A 9,133-nucleotide genomic window follows, 5' to 3' on the forward strand; every position below is an offset into this window, starting at 1 on the left:
TCTCGAATAAACAGCCTTTCATTCCAATCTTTGATATTATTGAATGTGCTCTTGGAATGTATTTCATAATCCGTATGACTGGAGGGTACATCCATGTTTCTTTCACTTCAAAATAGAAGTAGACAAATAGAATTCAAGTAGGCATCCAAGTACTTGCTGCCGAGTGCTTTCTGCATTTCACAGAATCATTGAATTCATAGTTTGCTGGCAGAACCTCTCTCTTTCAGACTTTCTTACACCATACTTGGCTAAAAAGCCTTTCTAGATACGTTGATGTTTGAGTGCTTCCCTTTGTACGGTTTGAGCAGAAGTTAACGTGGCACTGGGAATTTTAGAGAGAATCAACGGGAACAACAGAGTTTATGACGGGGGAAAAAAGCCTTCTTTGAAATGCAGAGTTCTTTTTCTGGCTTTCCCTGGGTTTGTTTAATAGGAGGGAAAAGATTCTTGTAGCAACACCAAATTGCTTTTTGTTCCTTTCTATTTCCTCTGGGAAAAAGAATAATAATAATTCCAGAACTTCTTCAGGATTTGAGAACAGTTGTAATCCACCTTTCACTGGGAAAAAGATAAAAGATCGCAGCCCTCTAGGCAAACAAATGTGTGTATCCATTCTACTTCCTGGCACAAATATTGGTCTAGAATTGAAAGAAAAACAATGTTTGCTTTCTAATTGCACTATTTATTTTTAGTTTGATATCATTTCTTTAGCATAAAATTGTAATCTTTCCAAAGCAACTACTCCTTAAGCAGAGTGACAGCACTTAACGCTGCTCCAACATGTGTCTGTCACTCAAATAGACAGCCATCTGTAAACGCATATAAGAAACTTCATTCTTCCATCAGAAAGCTTGCCATTCCCAAGTCAAAACAGAAACAAGGGTAGAATATAATTGTTATGAGAACTCGCTCCGCAGTTTCTATGCTGCAATGCTGGCCTGATTTCACCAGGGAAGAATAGAAGTTTTATGGAGCTGGGAAAACCAGTGTTCAAAAATTACTTATAATTTATATGTGCCAAATGGTACTTCTGGCACCTTAATTATTCTTTGTTTCATTATCCCTGGATTCCTGATAGCCGGCTGATTCATAGCTCTCACTTTCCCTCCCTCTAAGATAATACAAGGAGAGGCAAAGCAGCTGCTGTTTGCAGCAGTATCTGTCACGAGGGAGAATCCTGAGTAGTGCCTAGGGGAGTCCTTTGAAGGAGGCCTGTATGATGTGCTGGTCCCTTTCAGGAGTTGTGGAACACTTTGAAAGTTGGTTTAATGATGCTCACAATTTTGAGGGAGTGAATCACCTGGAATCCAGCAGCGATAATACCTGTATTCATAACAGTGTCATTCTGCAATATGTCTCAAGCAATGGACTGCAGGCAAGAGGCAGCGCATGTAGGATCGCTGCCAAAGCCAGGTAAACAAAACACACAGGATCATTACTTTTACCAGCCATTGTTTTTCTTGCAGTGAGAGAGCATCATCTATGCATCTATGCAGGCTCAGTTTTCCTCTCTAGTTTGTAAGCATATTCTGCATGCAGCGCCAGGCATTTGGGAGAAGAGAAACACAGTCATTGTAATTACAAACTCATCAGCCTGATGTGATCTTTGTCCCACTTTCTCTGACATTTCAGTGCTTTAATGAATCAAGTTGCATGGTTTGGTTTTAAAAGCCAGAGCTATTTGTAAACCCCAACCACCATGAGCACAGGAGGAATGGGAGAAAAACAAAAACATGTTGCATGTTTTCCTCAGGGTACAAGGGGTACTTGCATCCAAGCTTTCACTTCAGCGTTCTTGACATGGAGGAGCTGAAAAATGCATTGATTCAGGAAAGCAGAAGTTAATTCTGGAGGCTGAAATGAGCATCCTTGGGGGAAAAAATGTTCACTTAGAAATACAGAATGAGCAAACTTTGTACTCCAAATTCTCTTACAGTTTGATGAGATGTGTTATGTGTGCTCCAGAAACTGTGCAGGGTGGGCCTTCACATCATCAAGCTTTGCTCATCCTCAACTCATATTAGTCTGCTGTTGTGCTTTATAGATAGAAGAGCGAGGGTTTCTGGAAGCTGATTATATTTCTGTGGCATCTTATAAGAATTTCCACTCATGGCTGTCCTAAGTCAGATTGATTTAAACTGAATAGCATCTAACCATTGAGGGAGTGACACGCTGTACTTAACCAGATCTGGCACTGCACGATGGCGTTTTGTAATAAATGCCTCTTTTCCTTCGTTGCTTACTTCTAAATTCTTTCCTTCTGTAATCATTCTTTTTGTTTGCAGAATTGAGTTGAAATGCCAGCGCTCCGTGCTGACATGCTTCAGTTTCTGATAGATTCATTTCTTCTCCGCTTCTCTGTGTTTCTTTTCATTTGTTCTATATAAGAAAATGGTAATAACTAAATTAGATTTCCAGGGATAACATCTCATGTGTAATTTGTGTTTTGAAGAACCGTGCACGGTGCTAAATGGGAATAACTTTCTGAAATATCTGAAATGTTTCTCTCCAAACCTTTTATGATTGTTTTCTTTGGTTGTTAGTGGGTTTCTTTGCCAATTAGGTTTTCTTTAAACAGTACGTTAACAAAACGTGCTAATTTTCTAGAAACAATTTACTTTTCTGCGAATAAAATACATCACCTTTTTAAGAGGAAGCTGGTAAATAGTTAAAATCATTAAAAAAAAGCCAGCAAGAAGTTTAATGCGTGTATTTATCCATTCATTCATTTTAAAAAGAATTGCCAGCTTCCCTATGGAAGGAGCATGGGCTCCTTTCAGTAATGGTCCTCAAGGCCATCCATTGAAAGCTGTCCTAAGAGAGCAAATCATGAAGAAGCCGTAGTTTGCAAGGTCATGTTTACACCAAGTACAAATGCACTCTGTGAAAGGTTGAGACCTCAGTAAAATGGGCTGAAAACCAGTCCTTATAAATTGCTCTTTTTTCAGCTAAGTCCACGCATCTTTCAGCTGCATCTTGTGTCTGTCTCAGAATGTGCTGCCAGTCCAATTCCTTCGCTATCAGAAATTAACCAGTATCTCTTCTGCCCAGAATTTAGTTCCATGTTGCAGTTGTAGGAGGCATTGATTCAGTCTGATTTACATAAGACTTTTTTTTCCAGCCTGCACTAAAAATTCTTCTACTGTTAATCAATAGGTAAGAGCAAGGACAAAGCATCCTCGGTGTTCCTCAAGCTTCCTTAGCAGCCTGAAGTGATTCCTCCCTCCATTGTCATCATTTAAGAAGTGTTCATTTCAGACTTTATGGGCAGAAAAAAGTGTTTTTCTCGTTTACTCTGGGCCTGTCGCATACAAAAGATTTACTTGTAATTAGACAGTTCTGTTTCTGTCAGTGTAAAAAAAAAAAATCGATCACATTATGCATCATCCCTTTTAAGAAGGACAGTTTAGATCACAAGACTGTATATTATGGATGTGTGACCTGGTGAAGAGGATGATAGAATATGAAACAGACTCCCACTAGAATGTCAGATGAGTCTGGAAGAGCAGGCTTAAAATTGCTCCGAGATCTTGCAGGTATTCATTCTGCTACAATCCTCTATTTCCTCCCTCTGTGAAGGGCAACAGACCTATTTTTGGGAGCTGCTTAGCATTTGCAACCTTCTCTGTCTTGCCTGGGTTTTGAAGTCTGGAATGTGAAAGTCACCTATATGCTGAAAGCATGTTCTTTTTGCATCCCTGTTTAATGGATCTCCTGTAAAGGCAAAAAGAAGTATCAGATTGATTTTTTCTTTTTTCAGTAATGTGCATTCTAAAATTAGAAATGCCATCAGGAAACCTGTTTTTTGGTATTAAGCTCGAAAGCTACAAATTAGAACTCATTTTCTGAGCTTTCCAGCCACGCTGAATATTCCCAAGATGTCTGCACAGTTTGTATACAGTCTAAACTCCTATAAACAGTAATTATAAAGATTTCATTTCTGTAATATTATAGACTCCCTTATCACTTTCCAGAGGCAGAAAACAAGGTCCCCTTGCTAATAAACTTACTGCTCAAGTGAGCAGCTAGCAAAGTTAGATGCAGCTTGCTGATAAGTAGCAGCAGTTTCTTTGCATGTACCTTTTGAAGGCTCTGCCAGTTGCAGGAGTTCCACTTTCCCCAGCCCCTTGGATAGATCTACCTGCAGACAGCCCAACGTATACATACATGCATCAGGCATTTCACTGTCCTAGCAGAAAAGTGCTGGAGAATCAGACTTGAGGCTGCTAAAAACTGTCACTTCCAGCACTCGTGTCTATGAAGCAAAAAAACAACGACAACCCAAACAACAAAGATGTGTCATTTTCACTTGCTGCTTCAATTACTTGAAATTTCATTTAGACAATTTTAAAAGGTGCAAAGTGTAATCAAGGGCTGTCAACCCGTACTAAATTATTCAGATCCTCGATTGGAAAGGGGGATGTGAGAAAATAAGATTTGTTAATGTTTCTAGTTTGTGTTGTCTTGCTGTGGCAATTATACTTTCAAATATGTGCCTGGATACACAAGGACTGTGTGCATAACTGATTGATTAGAGAAGCTGTGAACAAGGTACCTGCGCTGTGCTAATTTGAGGCAGGCAGAATGCTCCAGCAGGGCCCAGGCTGGGGGTCTATGTGGGACTGAGGGCAGAGCTTTGTGCCTTCTGGGCAAGTCATCTCTGACAGGTGTGTGTGTCTTTTAATTAGTGCAGACTAAGGAGCCTGTGAGAGGTGGGGTGGGGAAGTTCTTGCTCTTACTAACTCAGTTGTACATCTTGACATGATGCTTTTCATGGCTCGACACAAGAGGTTGGGGTCAGCCAAGGATCTTTTGCTTTTAAGAACCAAGAGCACTGGCTTTGCAAATCCTAGAACCAGGTCTAATTAGAAGACAGAGCAGAACCATAAATTTTATACAAACTGAGTAAATGTGTGAGTGATATAGAACAGCAGTGTGAGCAACTCATCACCCAACATACACACCCTGAAGCTGGGCAGCAGCTATCTTCCTTCTCAAGTTTGCTCTCAGCCCAGCCCAGTCCTTCCTGGGCTGCCACGATCTCAATAGACTTTTCTCTCATAGTTTTAGAGGTTGCTCTGCAACCAAAGCTTGTTTAAAGTCTCTTCCCCCCTCTTCTCTGTCACCTTCTGCACACACTGCACATTCCTTGCTGGCTGTGCCTCTTTTTTCCTTGCCCATAGCATCCTGCATTGCTTTATGTTATTTCCCTGGGTATAATGGCTTACAGTAAAAACAAGGTGCAATGATGTGCCCATGGTGTGTGCAGTAGCCATCAGAAAGCAAAATAGCGAACATCCTTTCCTGTGTCCCAATCACAAGGCTCTGAAAACAAAGCAACAGAGTACAGGCAGTTCCTGTGAACATAATCATTAAATTATTACACAGTCTGCTGCAAGCAGTGTTCAGTGAATCTGTGCACAGGTTACACAAGTGAAAGGAAGCAATGAAGTTTAGAGGACTTCCAGCAAAGAAAGTGAAATTCAGCTGCTTTGCTTTGCTCAGAAATACCTGGAAAGAGAAGGTGCACTGAGGGGATGTGGTTTTTTTTGCTGTTTACCTGCTCTGAGCCCTTCTCTCCCTTTCCTTTCATTGATGGTGATCTGCACTTGCAGTTTCAAAGTCAGACCTACTTCACCTTTTGTTCTTAAAAAGGTACATAAATCCTGGCTGAAATACCTCAGGGTGCATCACTCCCAGGCTTGGAATGTATGTGAAGTTGGAATACACACTCATATTCAGTGTCCTCTTCTCCTTCTGCATGTATTATTGGATCCATTGCAGGGATCAGACCCATGCACATACGTCAGAATTAATGGTCACGCAGGGACAGAACATCTTGGATGCTGAGGGGAGCTGAACACACAGCCCCACCACAGTAACCTCCCTTATGTGACACCACTGTTACAGTTCAGATTGTCTCCATTGAGTCTTTTTGTAATTGTTCCTATGAATGTGCCTCTAAATAAGCTTCTGGTGAGGCTTTTATTGAAGACAGTTAACCCCTGATTATTTGGCTGTCTTTCTATACTGGTAGGGCCAAATTCATCTGTTTTGCAGGGGAAGACCATGCTGGTGATCTTACTAGTTCTATTTACTATTAAAAAAGGAAATTCAGCTAGTTGTCTCTTTCCATAGAGTGTAATTACACCCTGCGTTTCGCTCTTCTTGATAGACTTGTTTCCTTTCTGCCCGTGTGTTCTAGCAGGTAAAAAGTAGGATTAGGTTACAGTGAGTACAAATGGCTTTACATGTCAAGGCTGCTGGGCACAGATAGATGCTCCATTCCCACCTGCCATTTCAAGCTGCCAAAGGAATTGTGCATGCCTGTTTTGGTTTGTGTCACCACTTTGAATCTCCTTTGAATATCGATCCTGGAGGCAGCTGTCATAGAAAGGGGTGATGACACACTTTCAGCTGCCTTTATTCTGCCACGGAGCTGTGGATTGTCCCTTACCATTACTGTTAATGTCTGTTTGGGGGGATTTAGCATATCATTTTACAAAGCGTTTTTTTTTCCCCTGCTCTCAAACTCTCAGGGATCCTTTTTCATAATAGAAATAGAAAATTAATTTCAATGTTGCTGTGAAATAGACAATCCACTGCAATTTAATTTTGGCACAGCATCTTTCCTGCATTCTGAATCCATATCTCTTCAGTGATACAGATACTGTAAAAGACACTGGATAGTACGGTTTGTTCATCCCTCTCTCCCCCAGTCCAAGAAATTGGTTCTTCATGCCTAACATTTAGAATCATTATCATTGAATCTTTTACGGGCTGGATATTATCTTGTCTCAGCATCACTTAGCAAGACATAAACCATAATGAGGTTCATAGAATAGAGGACTGTCTTGCTTACCAGAGCTTATGGACAGACTAGTTGAATGTCTTAGTTATGTCCTCCTTAAGGAGATGTTCATGCTTTGCTCTCAGCATACCGAGACGTGAATGTGTCTTTCTGTCTACATTGTAAGTTGTCCTTAAAAAAACCTCCAGTGAGAGAAACATTTCTTCTATGGGCTTCAAAATCCTGCATCCAGGAAAGAAGACAGAAGAAGTGGCAACAATGAATATATACTTGATATTGAGACAGCACATACAGCAAATGAGACATATTTTCGCAGACAGTTGCACTGTTTTCAAGTGGATAGAGCTGAGAGCTCAGAAATTGAGAGCTGCCCTTTCAGACATTAGCCTTTCTTTCTTAGCTCATGGTACTTCAATGCCCAGACTCAGTTTCTCTGCCAGATGGCAGCAGTAGTACTTGCTCATTTTAAAGGTGAACTTGTAACTGGGTGCTTCACAATACTCCTTGATGCTGTGTACATAAGGAATCTTTTATTTCTCGAGCTGCAGCTGTCTCTAACTAATCTAAACCTCTAATTTAAAAGATCCAGAAACACAGCAGTAGCTCCCAGTATTTCTTTCTACTTGAAAACTAGGTGAGAATTTAAGGTGTCTATTTATGTGCTGGGGAGGCAAAGACAGTGGGGACTGCAAAAAGAGCAAAACAAATGCAAGAGTTGTGAATTAGGAAAGCAAACAGAAAGGATGTCCTGGACATCCTGGAATCTGAGCTGGTTTTTAGGCATGCAGAAATGAGGATGTATCTTAGTATGCACATCCAAAGCATGTGTGACTGTCATTGCACTGTGGGTGGACAGCCCACAACTGAAGCAATGAATTCTGGTTGTTACATTGGAAGGAATACTACGGGATGTGAAAAAGAGGAACAAGAGAGTAAAGCATTGACATCGTTGCCTTCAGCTTTAAAAGAATGAGTTATGAGGACTGGTTTAAAACCTTAACCTCAGAAAAAAAGTTGAATAAGGGGATCTAATTAAAGAGCTCAAACTCTATAATGGTAGAGCTAATGTCAGCATTATTCATAACTCAATGCAGAAAATCTGACAAAAGAGCACAAATGGAATTTAAATTGAAATAAAGACACAGGGGAGCATCTTCTCTGTCTGAAAGTAATAAATGTTTGGAGCGATCTACCTGGCAAGGTTTAGGAGGTGATGACACCAAGGGCATTTTCAGGAAGCACCTAAATTTTGCTCTGTGGAAATAAGGCATTAATATGGATGAGCTCAGAAAGCCAAATAGCCAATTCTCGTATGTTTGCTGCCAGCACCAACAGCTGCTTGATCACTAATGAGCACAACGGGCATCCTCTTTCAGGCTGATGGTGTGAGTAAGACCTTTAATGGATGAAGACATGTTTACCTTGGATTCATGTTTGATGTCTCCTTTACTGTAGTCTTTATGACAATGTTTTTCTCCCCGGAGATCATCTGTTTTCTGGTCCATACAAATGGCCCTGAAAAAATTTTACAGCCAAGGAAGAAAACAGTTAATTTCAACCACTTGGCAAAGAGGTAAAACAAGCAGTTTGTTGCTGTTTGATCATAGGACGTAACTAAAATAACGGATTAAGGGAATGGCTTGGAATCAGCCTTACTGAAAGGCATTTCAGCAACTGGCCCACTCTAGCATCCTTTCTCATACATTAGAGTTCATCACTGGCTGCTGAGGAAGCTGCAGCTTGTGTTGGCATTTGGGATGTTTTTGAACTGAATACACGTTTCATGGTTCTGCGTTTCTCTGCTGTGTCTGGACTGATGATTCTGTTCTGGCTTTCAATCTGAAAGATTCGATGTAATGCCACGATAGCAGTTGTTTTGACAGCTCTTTGCAGATTCACTATAAATACGCATGTTCTGATGAAATTACACCAAGTTTCATTCCCAACCATGAAAGCAATGAAAATGAAAACACTCTATCAGTGATCACTTCCAGCTTCTAGGAGAAATGGACTGTATGAAGAGGAAGCAGATTCCCCTTGTATTTAAGAGTGCACTTTGCTCTTTCTGGTTATACCTTGAGAAGATACTTCTGATTACACTGATTACTGTTTCTGGTTGTTCGCTGAAGGTATAAGGCAATCTCTTTAGGCAGATGTCAATAGAAATGTTACCAGAAGTCAGCACAAAACAGTTCTGGGGGGTTCTGTTTTTGACTTCTCCATTGTTTTGTAATTGTGGATTTAGGGACAAACTCCAAAGCCTGGAAAAGCTGATAACTTTCCATATGTTTCAGTAAGCTTTGAGAACGTGACCCACTTCCA

At 40.6% G+C, this 9,133-nt stretch overlaps 1 long non-coding RNA gene across 1 annotated transcript in view; it reads left to right on the forward strand.

The window, feature by feature from the left end:
* Positions 1–3,295, forward strand: part of LOC140257095 (uncharacterized) — a 30,646-nt gene extending 27,351 nt beyond the window's left edge. Inside the window, exon 4 of the long non-coding RNA XR_011904953.1 lies at positions 3,157–3,295. This is a non-coding gene — a long non-coding RNA (uncharacterized lncRNA). The remainder of the gene's footprint in view (positions 1–3,156) is intronic.
* Positions 3,296–9,133: the final 5,838 nt, after the last annotated feature.

The sequence above is a fragment of the Excalfactoria chinensis genome, chromosome 11 (assembly GCF_039878825.1).
Source record: "Excalfactoria chinensis isolate bCotChi1 chromosome 11, bCotChi1.hap2, whole genome shotgun sequence".
NCBI classification, from domain to species: Eukaryota; Metazoa; Chordata; class Aves; order Galliformes; family Phasianidae; genus Excalfactoria; species Excalfactoria chinensis.